At 34.6% G+C, this 23,348-nt stretch overlaps 1 protein-coding gene, 1 long non-coding RNA gene and 1 other non-coding gene across 7 annotated transcripts in view; 1 reads left to right on the top strand and 2 right to left on the bottom strand.

Moving 5' to 3' along the window:
* LOC116427659 (octopamine receptor beta-1R) overlaps window positions 1-23,348 on the top strand; it is a 181,527-nt gene that overhangs the window by 99,842 nt on the left and 58,337 nt on the right. The window contains exon 1 of one of the 5 annotated variants that reach the window (XM_076372099.1): window positions 12,650-13,037. The exons of 3 other annotated variants lie outside the window; for them this stretch is intronic. The gene's annotated coding sequence lies outside the window, so the exon portion shown is untranslated. Of the gene's footprint in view, window positions 1-12,649; window positions 13,053-23,348 lie in introns of those variants that run through there. One more of the 5 variants, XM_031978252.2, reaches the window with a different exon arrangement.
* On the bottom strand, window positions 7,051-7,123 carry TRNAR-CCU (transfer RNA arginine (anticodon CCU)). Its single transcript has one exon. It is a non-coding gene; the product is annotated as a tRNA-Arg (tRNA).
* LOC143175079 (uncharacterized) lies at window positions 10,425-22,258 on the bottom strand. The gene is made up of 3 exons (XR_012999701.1): window positions 22,056-22,258; window positions 10,589-10,634; window positions 10,425-10,534 (listed from the first exon to the last, which is right to left on the bottom strand). It is a non-coding gene; the product is annotated as an uncharacterized LOC143175079 (long non-coding RNA).

Genomic DNA, 23,348 nt, shown 5'->3' with positions numbered 1-23,348 from the left:
GAACTTGTTTTGGTCGATTGGAGATGGAAGTAGTTCAGGAGTTTTTGATGAATAATTAATTAAATTGTACTGTTACGGAAGAATCTTATATTATTTGAATATTATTGTTTTATGTCGAGACAAGTTTTCTTCCTTTTGTATATTCTGAATTTTGTTTTTTAGAATCTATAATTTATTCTGGATTACGATGATTCACTTGCGAGTGCATGTTTTGTGGTCAGTTAAAGGACAGGTTAGGTTCAAAGCTTTCAGGACTTTCAATTGTTACGCGACTTGTTCTACAAACTTCGTAAATGTTCAAAGTGTTAGGAAACTCGGTGGGGGTTTTAAGGTAGTTAGATCTTCCAGAACGTCGAGAACTTCTGGAACTTAAACCGAAGACTTTGAAGAACCCGCAGATTTGAAAGATGTTCAAGGATTTCGAGATTTACTATAGGGGTTCCGAAGCCATCGAGGACTTTCAAGGCTTTCAAGAATTTTAAGACTTCCCGTGCTTCCGGACTTTTCAGAAGTCTCCTTGACGTTCGAAATGTTTCAAATTCAAAAATTCTCTTTTCGAAACTGTCAGGGTACGAACTAGACCCTAATTATTGCACTTCGTGCCGTCTAAATTTATTGTCGAAGGACCACCCAATTTTACACGGAATGGGGCCGTAATGATGTGCTTGCAGGTTTACACAACTCTGGTCGTCCAGCGTGGATCCGTCCTTTTATACATTTTTTGGATCCACGCTGGAGACAATTGACGATCGAAAAGACGACGGACTCTCTCCACGGTCCGCGCTGCTGCGCTAGGCTCGTAGCTGTCCGCGTCGAATGCCACAATCTTTTGTTCCATTATACTTTGTATGAAACTCCAACAGAAACTCAAAGTAGCCCCTAACCCTATGATTTATTTTTCAACTGTGATCGACGCCACAACTTTCTCAGCAATAATTTATTGAAAAAAGAGAAAAGTTTTACACACATTCTATGTTTAGGTTTGCTTTACGATATAATAATTGATAACAGAAGAATAATATGTAATTTAAAGTCGGAGGAATCGAGTAATATTTATGTTCGTTAAATTCTATTTAAAATATTAATTAAAATTTTCTATCCTTCTCGATGATTTTATTTTCAGCGATTTTTAACAATCACTTTCTACTGTATCAAAGAATTGTATGAAACCGTACACTTTGATGCTGTCTAGATGCAATGCAATACTTTCCTCCGATTTCAGTGAATAAGGAAGCATCTCATTGAATATAATAGTGCTCCTGTTGCTTTATTTCTAACGACTACAATGAGCAAACAATTTTATGGAATAAGAATGCGTTGTTCGCGTGAGAAGTGTGTCCCGAGTGGCCAAGGAAATTTGATCAAGATTCTTTCAACTTCTTCCGTCGATTCCGTGGAAAAGTAATCTCCAGACAATCCTTTGATCGGTGGAAAACACGGAGCGCGCTCGGAATCGTTTCGGCTCCGACGCAGACAATTCAAATCGATCGGTTCTTATTGTCAGCCTTATCGTGGCCATTAATCAAGGATGCCACCGTGAATCTTGTTACGTTCATTGTTCCCGTGAAAGTGGCATCGTTATCGCGAGGTGGCCGCGAATGATGCTCCACTTTTGTGCTTTTGTTGGTGAAATAATTAACGCGTACGATGGACATTAAATCCGTTTCGAAACGACACCAGCAATTGATCAAGTTGATCCTTCTGTTCTATGTACTTCTATTTTATTTTGTCTCTAAATACAAACGAGATCCTTCAGTTTTTAAATACATGTATTGATATTGACAGTAAATTGATATACTTGAGAATATCTTTTCATAGAAATGTAATCGAAACTGTAGTAATATATTAACATTAAGGAAGTTACTGAAATTTTAATATTTCTTGCCACTAGAATAATTTATTTCTCTTATTTTTATTGTAAATTGTTTAAATAGGAAGTGTATGCTCTAAACGAAATATGTTTAATATTGAAATGGTTTAATTGATTTTTTAAATCTGTAAATACATAATCGTACGTTTAATCATTTTTTGCACTACGAGGAGCTTATTTATTTGAAATCAGTTTACATTAGATTTATTTATGTTTTTATGAAAGCAGTATTGTTAAGTGAAAACTGTTGATAGGTAATACGAGAGTATAGTAAATGTTATGAAGAGTAATTAGAAAGACCTTTCCATGTTAATTATTAATCTCTGTATACATTGTCAGCTTCATCATTAAGCCGAACTAATTAAGCTGAAATTATTCAGCCAATGGGAAGTCCTTTTCCCGCAAACTCAATTATAGGACTTCCCGCAACTTAGAAAATCTCTATTCAACTATGCTTTCAATGCGTGCTGCATTCCTGTATTTAATATGCATTCGACACTGTCTTAAATAAAACCGCTCTAAAGCTTAATTAAAAAGTTTCTCAATTTTCCTCACTGCATACCACCATTACAGCATATTCTTAGCTAACAATTACATTTCCACGCAAACTTCATTGTTCCTTTAACGTTACAATAGTATAATATACTTTTCAATTCTCCATACTACAATTAGAAAAATTTTCTAAAATTCTTTTCCATATCGTCAAACAGCATTAACACAGGAAACTATTTTTAACAAATTCCTTTTACACGATGAAATTACTAACAAAATATAAAAGATTATATTATTGAATATATATAATATCTAAATATAAAAGATTATTATTAAATGTAGAAAATAATTATCATCCCTATCAATCGTCTGAAAAGAGTCCAATAAAGGAAAGAAAAAGTTGTTATAGCTGAAAGTACGCTAATCATTTATCCAAAACAAGAGAAAACACTTTTAACCCTTAGCGGACGAAGGCTCTTTAAAATGTACAAAACTTGTAATATATGAAACTAAATTATACATCGAATGCTTAGACAATAGGAAGTTAGGAAACTATACACTGATATCTTGCTATTCAAGTAATTAAATCATTCGTTTGCAACTTAGTATTCCAAATATGTTAATAATCATTGGATAACATTTCTATCTTTCGAATAAAAAATCGAGGAAAAACAGCTTTCGAGATCCTTCAATACAAAATCGAAAGTAACCAACTGGAAGAAAAAGGAAATGATGCTCCGGAGGATTGGCAATCTTCCCTCCCAGCTTCCTCGTTATCAGCACAACAAAAGGAAGCAAACGTGAATGTTTGCAATTAAAAACTTCACGCGTTCGGGAACTTTCTTTTTTAACTAAATACCTCTCGTCTGCCGTCGGATCGAGTTATGCTACTGGAGAAAAAGTTCTGCTGCCTCGCGTTTCGAAAACTCTTCTTCAGTCGAGCTCCGTCGAGAGCTGCAGTGCTGCATGATCCGTCAGTAAGTCTTGTTCTGAAGAAGTTCGTCTAGTGTTCCCTTGCTTTTTCCCGATGCTGAATCGGATAAAAACTACAGTTCAGTTGCATTTTCTGAAATGTTATCGAGTTACATCACTTAACCATTCCAGTGCATTGGGAAATCCCAAGTAAATACATTATTACAAATTTCTTTGTAGCACTGACATTATTTCTTTTACTTCTTTTTATTCAGTATTACTTTTCCTGCTCTTAAATATTTTTATCTTTCCTACGAATCGTATGCATTTTCAATAAAACTCTTTTTCATCGAAACTTTCATTAGAGAAATTGTTAAACTCGAGATTTTAATCAGTTAACTGTGGGATTTAGTTGGTAGAATCTATCGTTCTGCGCGCAATAAAATCGAAAAATGGAGCATGTACTCGTCGAAAGCATGGCGAATGCACGTAGAGTATATTTTAATGAAAGATCAAAGCGAAACAAAGAAGAATTACATGTTTATGTGAAAAAATGAAGAATTCATCGCTGAAAGAATTAGTATCGTATCAAGTTGTACGATGACGTGTATACTCGTCAAACACAGTTAACTGGTTAATTAGGTTGAGATATGCAATGGAAATATATGTATTTTTGGTCTTCTTGGTCTCAGATATGTCATGATGACGATATAATCTTATAAGAGTAAGAGACAATAGATATCACGATGTTTTACTGTCTCGTGCGAGATTCAACAGTAATTAATAATTTTTTGGTAGGAACGGGACGAATATATGAATAATCCTAAAATTATATGTACACGCTTTATTTTCGTTTAGAAATAAATTATTAGTATAATTAGAGCGTAAAATATGGTGTGCACAAATTATTGTCCGACGTATGTTCATTAGAATTTTTTGGGACTCTAAGTGTGTATATTGTTTGTTTGTTACTCTATGCAAACGCATCGAAGAAGATATTTCACCGTCACTTTGTTCGATGAACGGTGCTTTTAGCTTCTATCATGGTTCTATTGTAAACGCACTTTAACCTTTCCGACACCACGGAGATTTTCGACTTCGACAAGCTGTCCGATATTCCGTCGAGTTACGCTACTTAGAGGAATTCTCGTTCGTTGATAATGCACTCCGGAAATTTTCCTTCGATTTCTTCTTCTACTCGGGAAATTACGTTGTCTCGGCGGAGTTTCGTGCAGCGCTGAAGTTGGAAAACAACGAACCGCGACGGGAATTGTAATTTAGGTACTAAATTGGTACAATAATGCGTAAGGAACATGCCTGGACATGGTGCCGTTTTAGCGAAGACATTTTAGTGTGACGTTCGAGAGGAATTAGTGCGATAAACATTTCGATGATAATTAATAGAATATTCTTGTAGTTTAGCTATATGAAATAAAGAAAAAAAAAATTGAATTCTACTACATACTTTATAGGATAGTTATGATTATTTATTCAATATCAAGAATGCATGGGTTTTTTTAGACAATTGTAAAGACCTCTTGATATGAAAATATTTCACTTAAAAATACATTGACATTGTATGGTGCACAATAACTTGAAATATCCGAAAGGAGATTTTTATAAAAATTTATGACATACGCTGTGTTGTAAATTATAAAAAATTCATGTTTGTATCTCGAAATATAGAGAACACGCAGCGATGTAAAAACATTGACTGTTTGATTGCTGTTTCAATTCTATTCTCACGAAAGAAGTGCATGTCTGAATCATGGTTTACTATTTCTACTGATTTTTCTGAAGTCTTTCTTAAGTTATTTGATCAGGTAGAGGATCAAATTACTCAAAGGAATCCTTTCACATTATCAGTTACTTAAAACGAGATTTTCACGATCTATTCCATGGCAGTAATACCGTAGCTTGTGCCCGACGTCTGGCCAGGTATCGAGTTATGTTACTTTAACGAAGTTTTCTTTATCAGCAATGCATTTAGAGGAGTTCTTCTCAATCGATTCGACTGTGATTTACTGCTTCTGTACAGTCTATCGTTAGGATGGAGTTCTCTTTGCTAGTAACCTATTTAGGTAACTTCTCCGCGGCCAATCCCAGCACGTATTATACAACTTACTACGCCTGCTTTATCATACGGTTACACTACTTAAACAAAGCTTGGTTCTCTAATACCTTGTTTCAAGAACACTTTCTCCAATATCTTTTATTATATTCCGAATTATTCTTTCCCTTTAGATTCAACTTTTTCAAATGTTTACATCACCTCAAAGAACTGTCGCATCAAATGCTTAGTTGCACTACTTAATTATATATATTTCCTATTACTTAAAAGAATCTCCTACATTTCACTTGAAGCACTAAAAATTAATTTAAAAAACTGTAACTTAAAATGAATAATTTATAAAAGCCTTTAACCGATTTCAAATGACACACTAAAATGACTAAAGTAACATCGCCGAATAACTTTCACGAAATCGCAAATTTATGTTTCAATTATACAAAACATACTGTATTGCGCGAAAAACATCCCGTGGCAGCTTTTAATTTACATTGTTCCTAAAGGAGACGTTGATCAGAGGACATGTTAAAATCCACTGCATTAAAAGTTCGTCGGAAAAAGGAGTAACAGTGGATTGTTTATCGGTACAGCTAATGGAACTTTGAATGAATATTTATCCGGTGGCTGTGGGACACGGGAAGTTTATTTTGCGAGATTCCTTTGAATAATCAGGGACGTCAATGCAGACGCCGCCGTCCTGTCTCCGAGCGCGGATCAAGGGGATTCTGGAAACCGCTCAAGGTCAGCCTTAATCTCTCCAGCAGCGATGCCGACCGCCATCGTTTGTCAACGTCTCAGAAATTTCAGCATTCATCTTCTGTATCTCGCATCCCATTAAGTACGGTGTTCAACCACTTCTTTCTCGGCCCACGTTACCCGGTTGACGACGGAATTCGAGGTCGCATACACCGCGAGCTTTATTGACTTGTTCTACGCCGGTTTAGATTGAATCCGAGAGCTACCCGGACAAGATCGATTTGGATTCTCGATCTTTGCTTTATTCCCTCGAATGAAACATTAATCCTTGGCATTCGAAAGCTTTTCGTTAGAAATATTCAATGGTTTCCGACGAGATATAGATGATACTTTTTTGAAACCAGTTTGATAGTAATTCATACGTACATTAATAGAACTATCTTGTTTTTTGAATATTAAATATTATAATTTTGTTGTATCAAATCAAACGGTGACTGAGAATTATCTCTCAAGTGTAAAGGGTTAATTTACGTAATTTTTCGTATTATTTGGTGTTCGTGAAATTCCGTGGACATAATTATTGTAAAATTATAATAAAGTTGGGTAGGATTTGGATTAGGTTCATTGATGAAGGTAAAAGGGTTGTTTTGTTTATAATATGGATTTATGGAATTATTTGCTCAGATTGAAAGGTGGTTGTTATTAGGTATAATAATGAGAATATAATTATTTCATTAGTAAAATTTTGCATATCAATAATTTTTCTTTAGTAATGATAATGATTAAAGTTATATATAGATATAAAAGTAATTAGAACAGTTTCAATGGGTCATGGAAATTTAGAGATAACTTGTGATTTTCATAGACAAATCATTACAAATATCCAAAGGAAATTTATATCTTTTGTTAAACTATTTTGATGGATACTAGATATTACGAAAATTATAAGAAATATTTTTTTAATACTTGTTTTATTATATTCTGCACAGTAAAAAATGTTTCTATGAGAAATTACCCCTGGTGGGACTCGAACCCACAATCCCCGGTTTAGGAGACCGATGCCTTATCCATTAGGCCACAGGGGCTGCTGCGAAGTAAGCTAGAAATTTATAAAATCCCATAGTCTAACAATACATATTTAATTCATAAACAAATAATTCATTGATTTTCTCAATCGTTTGATATACATTTTTCATTCGAACACCTCCCCTTTTACTTCTGCATTTTTTTTCCTTCCTAAGAATTTGATTACATTTCGTTGTGTGGTATTAACACTAGAACCATCGAGCATTTAATACGATAAATATGTAATCCCTATAAAAATTATAATAATAAACTATTTTTGCTTTCTTCAGGCATTCATTATAATATTCAAGTGAAATTATTTATTTTCAAAATCATTACGAATGTTCAATGGTTTTAAGGTACCAATAATCTCGAAACAAAAAAATTGAAACCAATCGTTTTGACTGGTACGGTAGTTCTAGTGTTAAACACACTAAATATTATATTACATTACATTTGAAAAAATTACATATAGCAGTTAAGACAACCGTATCAAACTACTAAGTTAATTATTACATTAACACGTTGACTGTCACAATAATTTAGAGCTTTTCGTATACTTATCGTATAAAAAAGGCAAATAGTATTAGAATTAATTATTAATGATTTGTTATAATAGTTCTTATACGATCATTTAATTAGTAATGTTACTAAACATTTTAATTCAATATCAGTTTTCTTCTTGTAATTGTTTTCTAGTAATTTCGATGCTCCGGTAATTGATGACCATCATAGCGGTCAACGTGTTAAAGGGAAAAATATGGTTGTTGTTGTTCTTGTCGTATATTGGTTTCCACCTGGTATATACGCAATGAAACACAGCACTACGTGACGCGTCTTGAAACGTATAGCATTCCCAGCATCGTCAGGGCGCATTGCTCCCTCGGGTCGCCACGATTGAATCCTGCATTTCCCGGGTCCCTATGGTCGTTAGGAAAACCTGGCTTCCACCAGAAACGCCGCGTAAACAACGGGAATCCAACGCGTCGTCGAAAACACGGTCGACCAATGGACAATATGCAGTTGTTTCGACGTCAATGTACTGGGTGCTTTAATAGTTGCTATTTATATTTTCGTTTCTGTTCCAATCTGATCGAATATGAAAAAGTATATTCACTTTAGGGAAATTTTGAAGGATCATTTCTGTCCTCTACCATATGGATTTTTCCTTTTTTACAAATACGTACATATACAAGTTAACGCAGAAAATCATTGAAATATGTTTCGACAATACGAAATATATATATTTGACGAAACCTAAGTAATAATTTTGATTTCCACAGATGACCAACTAGAAACAAAAATTTTAAATCTATGCTTGTGTAATCATGTTATTATTAAATATTTTGTTACTTTCTTTTTGCAGTAAAATTACTGATAGACTTAATAACATTTCTAGATTGATATCTATTAATTAAACAGCGAGATTTCCTTATTGACAGTTTGTTTACTAAGAATATATTAAATAATAGGTTGCAGACGTATAAAGTACTTTTTCTGGAAACAGCAGAATAATGAAAGGCGGTAGAAGTCTTATATAGTTGTAGATGTCTCTGGTGCTCTATAATTCAACTGCGCTTCCCGCTGCATTAAAGCTGCCAACACCAGTCCACCGTGCAACATCTTCGATTTCCAGGGTCTGTCATTCGTTTCTAAAATTGTGCCGCAGTTTTCTCGGCTGTCTTCAACCCATGCCCTATAATTTTCCACCTCGGCGCGGGGCTAGATTGAGAGACGAGAATAGAGAATTGCAGGAATTGCCGTGGGTGACAACGAATGACAACGGAAGACGGCTGAAAGTAATCGCAACATCGTTTAAGACGACTTCTGAAAGCGTTTTAATCTCGCACTTAGTTTCCTAGTAATTTAAATAGTTTTTTAACTAACGTGATTTATATTGTTTTAATTTTATTTTCTGGTAGATTAAAGGAACGTTTGATTTAAATCGTTTCTAAACATTCTTACTTTTCAGGGTGTTGTAAGAATTATAAAATGACAACAGAGTCGAATATAATAAAACATGATGTTTAAATTACTGTCACAGCGGGATTTGAGACTGTGAGATTTTTAAGTTTTGAGACTTTGAGACTTTAAAACTTTGAAACTTGCAAACTTGGAAGTTTTGAAATTTAAAAATTTTGAAACATTGACACTGAAATGTCGAGATCTTGAGATTTTGCGATCTCGAAATTAATTGGTTTTGTGACTTTAAGTCTTTGAAACTTTGAAACTTCGAAACGTTAACACTGAAATTTTGAAGTCTTGAGATTTTTCGATGTTTAAATTTTGTGATTTTGAGACTTTGAGGCTTTGAAGCTTTGAAACTTTGAAATTTTGCAACTTTGAAACTTGGAAATCTTGAAATTTTGAAAGTTCAAATTTTAAAAATTATTGGCGATTTAATTTGTTACGTACACTAATATAGACAATAAGTATTCTACGAGAAAAAAACCAGGTTAACAGTGTGAAATAACTGTGTGATGTTTCGTTTTCGAAATAATCGGCTTCCGCTGATACGCGCGCATCAATATTTGCATGAAGTCGGAACGACGCACCATGAACAGCCACTTTAGTCGATTCCTATTCAATAGCACGCGCAACCGTCACATATTAAAATTCGGTTAACGACGTACCGTTTTTGAAGGAATCGAGTTCGAACACGTACCGTCGGTAGTTAGTCGGGGACGCACGTGTTCTCAACGGATTTTCAAATCGGATTCCGTCGAAAACGAAGTTTCAAACTCGCAGACTTTAATCTATATTTTTTCACTATATTTTCTCGCGCGCGGTAACTTACTGACAACTGAAGCATCAGTATTCTGTCGACACTTCCAATTGAACTAGTACCTAATAAATATACCATCTTGATTTTTTTGACACAGTAGATTGGAAAGAAACTAAATTTATTTTATGCTTGAGGTCTATTTGTTTTATGTATCTATCTATAAATAGTATTTTCCTTTTCAGTTGTATCATCGCTAATAAGACACTTTGTGCATTGGCGATAACAAAGCCTTTGATATCTCCTTATTCCTTTAAAAGACGTGGACGGAGGTAACTCATTAACCGACGCGTGAAACTCGCTTTACAATTTCTCTAGTAATTACCTTCATCAAAGTTACTTTATCGTTAATAATTTGCTATAAGAAAAGAAAGTAAAAATACTTCATTTAATCTGAAAGTTGAATTTTTTCAAACCCTACTATACTGCTAGAATATATAGATATCGAAAGTTATTCATTTAATACCTTGAAAAGGTACATGTGTATTTAAACTATGTTTACGTGGAATGTGTCAGTGACTGTATACAGCAGGCTTTACCGCAGTCATAACCTAAAGTTGTTCCATCTGCTTTTCCAAATATATTTTTCCGATTTTTATCTACCAGCCTACACCGCTAAAATGAAATGTGGTTGTGTTGCTCGATTGTACTGAAACAAAAGAAACATTTAAAATATTTCGAAAACACCTGCAAAAAGACATACCTGAATATAATCTTTATTGAAGGAACTCCCAAGAAATAAATTCCATCTGCACTGAAAGAATTAATATCACAAGAATTGAATTTCATATTAATTGATAGAGTTCATATAAAGAAAAAGTAGAATTTTCTAAGAATTTTCTATCGACTGGAAGTATTAGTATTAGAAGAACAAATCCTTCAATCGACTGAAAGGGTCAATGTTAGAAAAATAGAACTTCCTATCGATTGATAGGGTTAAAAAAAAATTGAATTCTCAATCGGCTGAAAGGGTTAATGTTGGAAACATAAAACGTTACATCGTTCTACATGGTTAATAAAAAATATAAAATAAATTAATATAAAACTTGTATATACTCAATATTCAAAAACCAATACAATACAATACTTTAAGAACAAATTTTTATTTAGACGGATTTATTTCACGCTCCTTTCTCGAATGTAACTCAATTTCATCCACAGATATGTTCAGTTTGTAAATTCCACCAAGCAATGTCTAACAAACATAAACATCACTCAATTTGTATAAATCCAACTTAGATATAATTTTTGTCATCTACTATTACAGTTTAAAGCAAAGATGGATACAGGATACACTGAGAATTCTTGTTTTTTTCAATTAATCATTAATAACTACATTGCTAACTAATTACAGCTGCAACTACATCTACATTAATAACTTCAGGTGTCAACTAGTTAATCGCGCTTGACGAGTATATACGTCATCTTAAAGCTTGAAATGGCACAAACTCTTTTATTTCTCAGGTCAACTCTTTATTTTCTCAGATCAACATGTGATTTTCCTTTGTTTCGCTTTGGTTTATCATTAAAATATACACAGTGAACAGGTTAACGCATTGCGTCCAAATTTCGTTTTTATTTAAACCTATTTTTGTAACTTCGCTAACTACCAGTTAATACTAGAACTACTGAACACTTGAATGCTCTTTTGAACGTTTCTTTATGAAAGCTATAAGCGTGAATTTATTAACATTTCAATTGGCGTATATTTCAATTTAGGTATTGCTAAATCAGCTTCTTCAATCGTTTCTTAAAGAAGTATCTGAATTAGTTATTTCGACTCAACTGGTAATTCCACTGTTGAAAAAATATTAAATCTTATTAAAACTGATTACTTGTTCAACACTTATAAAATAATAATAAGATATTTGAATATATTGCACATAGTGATATATCGCGAACGTATCAGTTGATCTAATTGAAAAATCAGTTTCCCAAGAATCAACCGGTACGCAATGCGTTAATATAAATTTCGGTAACAAATCGAAAATAAAACGTAAAATCAATTGGTTGACACGTTGATTGCCACGATGGTCACCGGAATTTCCTACTTTTCCCCCATTACCCCTTTCGTTCCTCGTCCACCAGCTGCAGTGGGTCTCGCAGTGTTCAGTAAAAGAAAGCTGAAAGTCGGAAAGCTTAGGACTCGCACGAAGAAGAGCTCGAGGAGGCTGGCCGTTCACAAAAGGAGCACAACGGAGACAACGAATCGAGCCTTTCCAACAAGAGCGAGCGAGAGATAGAGAGGGGGAGAAGAACTCGCGGACAGAGAAAGACCGGAACGGCCGCGAGCATGAGAGGGAGATCCGCGGCGCCACGGTTCGTCGCGACGCTCAGTCTACCGGCGTCGTCCGTGCAAACGCGTTGAACTGCCGGATTGTCAGCTCGATTCGCGCGGAATTCCAACCCCCCTTTTCGATCGCGCGCGGTGCCGGCTCGAAATTCGCGTCGCGTGCCGCCGAATCGTGGCACCTGGTGTTCCAGCTTTAAACTTGAATCATTTCCGACTGAGTTCGATTTGATATCGATGCCGACGTTTTATCGTGTTCCAAAGTTCTTATTAATAGCAGTAAATACTACTTGACACCCTTCTAAATGATTGAACTGTGTTTTGAAAGATGTTGCGGTTAAAGATTGTTATTTGAAGTATATAAAATATGTTTATATGATAAATTAACTTTTGTGTTGTGGATAATATCGGGAGGTTTGACAGGACGGTTCAGTGATTTGTTTATTATATGAAATGAATGGATGTTTGATTTGAGTATAAGGTAAATATTGAGTGGGGAGGATTGTCGAAAGTTCAAGTGAAAGTGGGAGGATTTTAATAGAAGTGATTGTGAAGGTTGAGTAGTGTTGACCTCGTTTTTGGATTGTTGTTTGAGTTGTGTTTATAGAGAATTTGGAGTAACTCGGAATTTTCCTGGCCGTTTTATGTGGGGTTGAAGTTTTTTAAGTGGAGTTTTAGTGGTTCAGGGGTTGACGGTGTTTTCGATTGGTGGTGATTTCGATGCTGGTGCCTGGTGTCTCGTTGAAGGAGCAGCGATAAGAAGGGAATTCTCGAGGATGGGATCGAAGGATGATTCTGTAATTGTTGCGGAAGTTAGGAGATGAAATTCCGGGATAGATGGAGGAGCAAGCCCTCCTGAGGGGCAAGTTTCTTTTATGTAAATGAAGCTCTAAGAAATCGCCGAATTAAAGAGCAATTGGAGTGTTGTTTACGAATGTGGAGCTTGAAGCTTACTTTGCCATTTTTCTAATGATTATGGTCTCTTCGTTTAAAGCTCTCGTTAGTAATCGTGGTGAGAGACGATTGAAAATATTATTCTTCAATTAAGGGGATGATATTAAATTTTAAAAACGGAATTCTCTATACTTACGAATGTAAAATTCTCTTTACATTGGTATACTTTGTTTTGGTTATGTTTTTCAATCATTTTTATAATTATTTCGTAATTATTATATATATTTCTTATTGTATTATTAAATTCATTAGTTATAAATTAACGATAAATATTCTTGTAAATATATTCAGGTAGTTTGACTTGTAAGAATAGAAAGCGACAAAAAAGAATGGAGATGACGTGTACTTGTGTACATGTATGCTAATGTAAGTTTTTACAGGCTGAAACTTGCAAAACTAGAAATGCAATATAAATGTGTATCTAATTATACCGGATTTCATATGACGAAAGTAACAAAAACAGGCCATCCGAGGCTCCAATCAGATTCACCGTTTTAATACATCCCGCATACCCACGTGCGTCGCTGATGCACAAACTCTTCAGTCCAGTTATTAATTTTCTGCAGTTTTTTTTTCTTTCATTCAAATGTGTTTTTCCCCACGTGCACGCTGAGAATTCAAATGCAGATACTTCTTATAAACACTGTCTGAATGTCATGTGCACTGAAACTGAAGCAGTGCGAGCGGGAAAGCTAATTATAAAGGGTTAAATTAATTGAATAGTAAAATAAATTAATGAATTGAAAACTATGATTAAGAATAATATTCATCCACGTAATTCTTGCTTTATAAAACGTCACGTTAATAGATAAAAACGAATACAATAATTTTAATTACTAATCATTTTTAATTCTTTTGTATCATTCAAATTTAATTTCTCGTTAAATCGTTCAGCGGATATTTTAATTAAATTCTATAAATTCTACAATAAAACTCCGTAGAAACGCGTGATAATAATTTTCGATGAAGAATGCGAAATTATAGATTGCTCATTAGTGTAAAAGAACACATTTCCGATTTGTCACGTTAACCACCGTGTCCGTCACTAATGACCGATGCTTCCGAATTGCTTGATAACAATTATAATATGCAAGATGACTGATGTTAAATGAAATAATTGAATAATGCCAGTAAGTTGATGATAGTGTACCACAAGGATTGTAATACCAGATAATTAATAATTGTTCATACTTGTCTTTGCTACAAAGGAATAAGTGTTACGTAAAGAGTTCAAGATTTTCGTAGCACTTAATGTGGTAATTTAATTTAACATTGAAGTCTCTATAGAAGAATCAAGTAATTAGCTCGTGCCTTCAATAAGAAAACGAAAGGATGAAACCGCCACTGGAGACAAACCAGTCGAATAAATTACGGCGTCCCTGTTTAATTAGTTCATTCAGCTGAAGTGCCTACTTTGTAGTTCCTTTGACTCTTCTTGCCGCGAGGAATTTTTTCTGGGGAATTTCTTAGTCGAGAGGGATTATCTAAATCCATTAACAGGCCTTCCCCGTGCTTCCCATTGATATTTAGTGTTTTCTTTGTGAACACTCGAGCTTATTGTCACTCAACACAGCACCTCGAGCTTACCGATTTCACCTATGTTCCCAGACATTTAATGCAATATAATTCTCACGCTATCACGTAATACTATGAATCAGCTTCATTTATAAATCAGATAATTTCGACTCATTCAATGGAGATTTGTTTTGCACGTAAATTGAGAGACTATTAAACTTGACGTTAACCTATGTAACTATATGACGTTTGAACTATGAAACATTGAAACTACAGAATACTAGAACTATAGAATTATAGACCTATAGAACTATAGAACTATAGAACTATAGAACTATAGAACTATAGAACTATAGAACTATAGAACTATAGAACTATAGAACTATAGAACTATAGAACTATAGAACTATAGAACTATAGAACTATAGAACTATAGAACTATAGAACTATAGAACTATAGAACTATAGAACTATAGAACTATAGAACTATAGAACTATAGAACTATAGAACTATAGAACTATAGAACTATAGAACTATAGAACTATAGAACTATAGAACTATAGAACTATAGAACTATAGAACTATAGAACTATAGAACTATAGAACTATAGAACTATAGAACTATAGAACTATAGAACTATAGAACTATAGAACTATAGAACTATAGAACTATAGAACTATAGAACTATAGAACTATAGAACTATAGAACTATAGAACTATAGAACTATAGAACTATAGAACTATAGAACTATAGAACTATAGAACTATAGAACTATAGAACTATAGAACTATAGAACTATAGAACTATAGAACTATAGAACTATAGAACTATAGAACTATAGAACTATGGAATAATGGAACTGTACAACACTAAAACTATAGAACACTAGAACCTAGCGTTTAATATGATCAATATGTAATCCTTCTAAAAATTATATTACAATTTATAATTACAAATAATCTCAAAGTTCACATTACGTGCAAAAGTATTTTATCTCAATAAGATAATAAATCGATTAACCTTTAATTATAGTTTGCATGTTATTGTATTCTTCATATTACGTCATAATTCAATCTCGAGATAAACACCCAACATTCCCATTCAGCTGATTCCTTACTTTTCCTCCTAATTTTTTACCAGAACAATGCATCGCAATTCTCGCTCATCAACCTAGCTAAATGCATTAAAGAAAGAAGTCTCCTCGACTTCTTGCCGCAACTTGAAAGCAACCATGTTTTCTTTCGCGCGCATTTCGGCTTAATGGACATCAAGGAACCCATTAGCAGTCTGCACCCGACGTTTCTGATCGACCCGATCTCTCTTTAACTCATTCGAGAGCAAAATTTTCTTGAAACACGGTTCCCAGCAGCTAAAACTGTTGTACGGTTTACGTTGAAAATCTAGAAAAGATTTTTCGAGTCTTATTAAAACTGATTAATACAATTTCCCATTTTTGTGCACCTTTAATCATTCACCTGCGATCTATATCATCTACGTCCACGACTGTTTTCTTATTGTGTCTGGCTTTTAACATTAACCGTTCCGATCAAACGATTTAAAATTCTGCGTTTCGTTTGGTTCAATGAACATTACATTAATTCTTATATTGTCCAATTGATCAGTTTTCCAATTTTTCTCTTTCCTTTCATTTCCGTGTCTACTAACAAATAATTATTCTCTAATTTCATCTTTATTTTGTACCCAGTTATTCGACTGGTTGCGGTAGGAAGAGTGCCGGTACGGTTAGCCTTAAAGAACACAAAAGATTTCTGAGATATTTACTGAACTCTCTACATTAACATATAATCGTTCTTTCAATCAAAAGCCTGAAGGCTTTGTCAGGAAAAATCAGAATGAAAGGCGAAGTATTGGAAAAAGTTCAAATGGAAAATTTAAACCTGGGTATAAATGTCCAAGATTCCAGGCGAGTTAATACTTTATTACTTTTAATGAACTTTTACTTTATTGTTAACTTGTCCGATCTTTCTGGTACTGCATTGTACGCCTGCCGTGTAATTGGTCTTGAATAAGCTAAAACAATGAAATAGATAGAGGAAAACAGAGAAGAACGAAGAAATTCTAGGGAAAAATATTGAGTCGTTCGGCTCAGTATCGAGAGCATCTTGTCGCGAAACTCCCTAGCGAGCAAATTGCTCGTGTCGGTTGAGCTCGCGTCCTCTTTCGCGAGCCGGAAGTAATAACTCGGTTCGCGGGTCGGTTCACGCGAGTCGCTCTTCTCCGCGGCGGAAAAACGCTCGCGAGCGTGCTCATGTCGCTGAAGAATGCCAAAGCAGCATCGAAGCTCTGGCATGGCACCCGCTATGGCGCGGTTGGCCAATAAAAGCGGTCGTTTGTCGCGCGGATTCGCGGAAAAATTCATGCGCTCCCGCGTCTGCGCTGGATTAGCACGTTAAATGGCACGAGAATATCGGAGATTTTATGTAACATCGTTATGTTAGAAATAATTGATTGGAAGCAATTGTTTTATGAAACACTGTAACTGCTAAAAGCGACAAAAGCTTGTCCTTTATTACTGCTTTGTAATATACAATAAATTGTATACTTGAAACTTATCCTTTCTATTTGCAAATAACTAGTAAGAAGATTTTATGTAGCATTATAGCGTCAGAAATAATTGAAGAGTTTTTGTATGAATTCTTATATGAAACACTGTAACTGCTAAAAGTGAGAAAATCTTTTTCTATATTGTTATTCTGTAGTATACGATAGATTGTATACTGAAAGTCATACTATTCGTACATAGTCATCAGTAATAGGAGTTATTCAGAATACTGATTATATTGAAGGATGACATCACTGTGACATAACATTTAACGTAATGTTAGGTAATTTTCTTCCTTGTACAAGATTTGATGTTTGACGCTTACAAGTTTTTTACAAGTAGTCTTGAATTATTAATGACCGGTAACTACAGTTCTTATGTTATACTAATATCTAGTGATTTACATTACTAAATATTTTTGTTTGGCATCGATCTTCTTATTGTTTTGGTTTCTATCCGGATTAGTTGCTATCATATCTGTTGCTATCATATTTCTACGGATATTAGTTGCTATCATCTCAGTCGACGTGTTAGATATAATTTGAAGGCAGCTTAACGATGGAGTAAAAGTTTGTACAGTAAATTAGTAAATTAATTAAAGAATTGGTATATTACAATAGTTTCGAAAATACGTTCTGATGGCGTTGAGACATCAAACCAGAAACAGAGGGAAATCCAGAAAAATTTAGACGTCTGGATACCCTACGCTAGATATACTCTTTCTTCCCCGAGGGCACAGCTCCGCCGGCGCGGAAAATGGCGCGAATAAACGGTAAGCGGAACGATTTTTTCCGCTTTTTGTTCCAGGATTCTTTTCCATTTTTTCCCCTCTCGTCTTGAATTCACGGAGCGTCGTTACCTGTTAAGCGTTCAACGCGTTGAATGTAGGTTAGGCGACGTTTTAATTGTGGTCTGCGCATTGCGGATATTTCAGCAAATTTTCGTTTGTTTTGTAGATATTTTGGGACTCGCGGATACGCGTTACATGAAAATATGATTTTGATATTTCAGTATTTTATTCAACGTAAGCAAACGAAGATCTAGAAGTGTACGTCGAACGTGTATAAATTCGTGTTTCATTTACTGAAGTTCTTTCCGCGATCCGTATATTCGAAGGAATTCAGAACTTAGTTTCATTTCATCGAATTGAAGTTTCATTGACGTACGTTCTCAAACGAAATTTGTTTTACAAATTCTATAGTTAGTTTTCCGTAATATTCATCCGTGTACCATACTGACGCCATATTGGGGGAAAAAATGGCGAAAACTCTTCAAGCAACGTAATAGAAATTTTACTTCACGTCTCAAGGAAATGCAAATGCCACGCTAAAAAGACCGCGATGGATTTTTGAATAATTTAACAGAAATTTCATGCCACGTTCCAAGATAATGCAAATTCCATATAATAAAAAGGAGACTCAGATCACTTTCAGCACGGTATAATAGAATCTTTATGCTACGTCTCAAGATAATGTAAACTATATTAAAAAAAGAGATTCTTTAATCAACCTCGTGCGGATTCTAAACGTTTAGCGAGTTGATTATGAAAATCCGTTGTTCAGCATAATTGCTCATTAACTGAAAGTACCATTACATTTAATCCTACGGACAGTAATGCTATTCAAAATAAAAACAAGGGTCAGCAAGCAAAGTTCAATATTTAAACGAATTAATTGTATAATTAATAGACTAACTAGATTAATACGTATATTCAATAAATCTTACTGAATTGATCAACAAGTCCACAACCAGTGTCACATATTTGACATTTAACACCTAGCTTAGGGAAAATTAAATTACTTTCACGTATATTTGTACATAAAATTGAAACGTTCCCTGGAATTTTATTCATATTTTATAAAGACGCTTCCATGTTTAACACGTTGACTGCTGCGACGGTTACCAATGACCGGAGCTTCAAAACTACAAGAAAATAATCATAACTTATAAGATAGTCGATGTCAAATAAATATGTTCAGTAACGTAAATAACTACATAATAGTGTAACGTAAGAATTGTGATACCCAATAATTAATAATTCGTTCTTTTTTATTTTTCATAGGAAAAGAATAATTGATACATAGAACGCTCTTGCTTTTTGTGGCAGTTAACGTGTTAATCAGTTATTGTAATTATAAAGATTGCTGATGAAGCAATCGCTGCTCGCGAACATGTTAACGCATTGCGTATCGGCCAATTTTCAAAAAACTGAATTGTGTGGATGGCAATTTTTTCAGTGAGATTATGTGTGATATATATTATAAATACAAAAACTCAGATATCATATTGTCATGTAATGTATTTTAAATATACCAATTCGAATCAAATTTAACAATTTTTCAAATGCTGTGGTAATTAGCAAAGTTGCATAGCTAAGTGTCTTTATATAAGAATGAGATTTCTCGTTACCAGTACGCAATGTGTTAATCAAATTGATGAACGTCTGCGAACATCGTTTGATTCAGAAAATAATCGTTGAAACAGGATTCTCCCGAGGAGTAGATGCAATTACAGCAAAAGAGACGCTCTTATTCTTGGATCGGCGCGCATTAGCGAGCGAGTCCACGAGAGTTACTCGACTTTCGAAACTGAAAACACTCCAGCCGATACGTAACGTTACTCTCAACGATGGATACGACAGCCGTCGGAGAGTAAAACTGTCGTACAGTTGCTGACACGTAGTGCAACGATTACGCAATTCCGCTCTTTATTTTCCTACAAGTTCGCCGTTTGATCATCGGCAAGGACAGTTGCGCTTAATTCATTGCCAGGAGGACGGGAACTGGCCGGCGTACGTAACAACTTCATCGAGAAAACAGATCCGCGAACTTAATGGTTAACCTCTTTATTAGCGAGCCGGTCCACGATGATTCCGTCCGCGCGTGAGTTTTATTAAACGAACGAACCGGCGGAAGTCCCCTCGCAGAATGATTTTTCATTCCTCTGTGGCAACGATTAATCTTCGTACGCTCACTTTAACTTGAATTTACGGGGAAACAATGGTTTCCTCAAAAGCAGAAATGAATTGTTTGCTTTTCTGTGAGTTCAAAACGAATCACTGCTGATTATATTGCAGTTTATTTCTGATTCAGTACTTCGAGTTTATTATTTCTGGCTTAATTCTCACTAAATGTACCGGCATTTTATATATACCTATCGTAACTAGTCAAATAACTGGTTGTAAAATGAAGGTAAAGAAATTGAACAATTAATATTTGTCGTTGGAAACAAACAGAAGGAAAGAGTGTAGTTAATTATCCTTATATTACGTATCAGTTATTATTATTATTTCTGTTTTATTTTAAGTCATTACGATCTATATACACGAGTTACGAGAAAGTTGTCTTTCGAAATGATGTCTCTAAAGTGTGAAAGTAATTATTTGAAATTGCATTACCTCTAGACCAATGTTATTCTTGAAAATGATATTCTTATCCTCGGAGGGTGAAGAATAATTTTTGATGTTTGTGTTTTGAAAAGTCATTAGTGGAAGATAGATATATTTTTCTCGGATCGGTAAATTTTAAAGATGATTCGAGCACTCAGAAATAACTGTTATTTTTAGAGATAGAAATTCGATCTTAAGGAAGATATTATAACATAGAAACTTTGTCTCCCCTAGATAATTCGATTTTGAGATAATGTTTGCAGATAATTACTATCCCTCGAAATGAATAATACTTTTTTAGTAAATAATTCTCTCTTACGAATATATGTAAGATAAAATTACTATTTTGACACAACTGTCTCGCTCTTCAGAAGATATATATTATTCTCAGGGATAACTGTTTAATCCTCAGAAGATGAATGCTAATCTTTGAGCCAACAATCCTATTTTCAGAGGATGAACATTAGTCTTCTAGATATAAAGTTCATCCTCGCACGGTTAATATTATTTTTGAAATTTAATAATATTCGAAACACGGAGATCACACTATATGACAGCAATATTATTTTCAACCCATAATAATAATAATTCTCAAAGCTAGCAATACAGTCTTTAACAGATAAAACATTATATTCAGAATTACCAATCCTATCTTTATATCATCGTTCTCAATTTCTGTCATTATCAGTAACAATCATTAATTATTCATCAGAGCACACTTACGCCTTGTCAGTAACGGTCTTCCGTTTTCGAAAAAAATCAATTTTAAGTTTTATGTTACTGCAACGAGATGATTAGAAGAAACCTACTACAACAAGGTGTCGTTCCAAATCTCCATGCTAGGAATTCTTTTTCTCCGTTTATCTTTGCTTTTCTTTGAATTCTAATTTCTAAATAACCCATATTTTATCATTGTAAGATTATTCACCGCCTTATTACGCTAATATACAAATTTAAAACTCATTCCCTTCAAACATAGAGGACCATCGTTAAAAAATCCATAAGAGCTTTTCATGTCTAGATATGTACTACAACATGCATAAGGTTCCACTCATAAACAGATTTCTATGCTTGGCCCTCTCCTTATTAGCCTTCTATCTGTACAAATATACTAATTTCATAATTGAAACATTCACGAAATAAAAGTTCTAAAGTTGGTCAATTTGATCCGTCCGATACTTTCAGTGTTAACACATTGCGTACTGGTAACGAGAAACCTCGTTTCTATATAAAGACACTTAGCTATGTAACTTTGCTAATTACCACAGCATTTAAAAAAATATTAAATTTTATTCGAATTGATTATATATTTAAAATATATTACATAACGTTATGACGTCTGAGTTTTTGTATGTATAGTGATATAAGTTGATCTCATTGAAAATTGCCATCCGCACAATTCAGTTTTCTGAAAGTTAGCCGGTACGCAATGTGTTAATCGATTCATCGTAGCTTACCGCAGCCCGAAAACTGTCCACGATCGGAAATAAACGAGCATTTCGCAGCAGGCCAACGATCTTGTGAATTGAATAAGAACGGGATGAAAAAAGATGCTTTTCAGTTGGCAGTCACGCGGTTCATCCTTGTCACTTTCAACCGTCGCCTCTAACCTCTCCGTCGGTTTTGCATACGCAAACGTCCGGCAACGGTTGGCGCCCGATTCCCCGGCCACCCGTAGCCGTTTCTATGAATATTGCAGTATGTAAATCCAGCCCTCTTGAACTTGCTCTACTGTCAGCACTATTTTCTCTTTTCCGCCCCGTCACCCGGGCGTCTACCGTTGCGTATACTCTTCTCCCGGCGAAGGTCGCCGCGGCCTTTCAATCTGGATGCGTAATTCATTCTTGCGTGTCAAGGCGAGCACCGGCGGCCATGAACGTTTTCCAATTTAAAAATTCTCATTTTGGACGGACTTCAAGAAAACTCGACGCTTATTGCCTCGCGCCACGATCACCGATCCTCTATTCGGGTAATTCTCGTCCGGCGTGGTTGGAAGTTTCTTCGATGATGGGTATCGATCGCAAGACCTCGCTCCCCCGCAGTGTGAATATCGATGAATAAATTTCTAATGTTTAGTGGAAGTGGTTTTCACGTGATTTCGTGGGAAATGCGGTGGGACCGTTCGCTTGATCTCATTGAAGAGTTCTTGCGGAGAGTGTATGTGCTAGAGGATCTTTGTTTTCGTTTTTATTTTGAAGTGCATACGTGCAATTTCACTTCTGTTAGTGGTTATTTGTGGTAGTGTTGTTCGGTGTACTGGTAGTATTGAAAGGTGACGTAACGTGCAATGTAATGTTAGGTAATCTCCTTTCTGCTGTTGAAAAATTCAATGTTGGCACTTGTAACTTTTTCTACTAATAATCTTCAATTGATATTTTGAGTTTTTGAAGTTTCTTTTGGTTTACTTTGGTTTCGTGGAGTTTACAGAAACTTGGATTTTGATATTAATGAAGGTTTGTTGATTATAAAATAAAGAGATAGAACAAATTTAAGAAATCCTTAAAGACTTGAAATTACGGATTTTGGGATCATGTTATAGATTGTTAAAAAGTGTTTCTTATGATCCTGTATAACTGTGACAGGTGTATACAAAATTTTGTGACATTGTGTTTTGTATTTTTGGACGCTCCTTTGTTAATAAATTTAATAAGTGGTATTATCCTTTTAACGCGCCACTAAATCTGATTAATACACAATTTGATGCCAAAGAAATTGTTAAGGAAATTGTTGGACGAATTCCTTCGGATCAT

The sequence above is a fragment of the Nomia melanderi genome, chromosome 1 (genome assembly GCF_051020985.1).
Source record: "Nomia melanderi isolate GNS246 chromosome 1, iyNomMela1, whole genome shotgun sequence".
In the NCBI taxonomy this organism is placed as follows: Eukaryota; Metazoa; Arthropoda; class Insecta; order Hymenoptera; family Halictidae; genus Nomia; species Nomia melanderi.
This window is presented reverse-complemented; position numbering and strand designations above follow the sequence as displayed.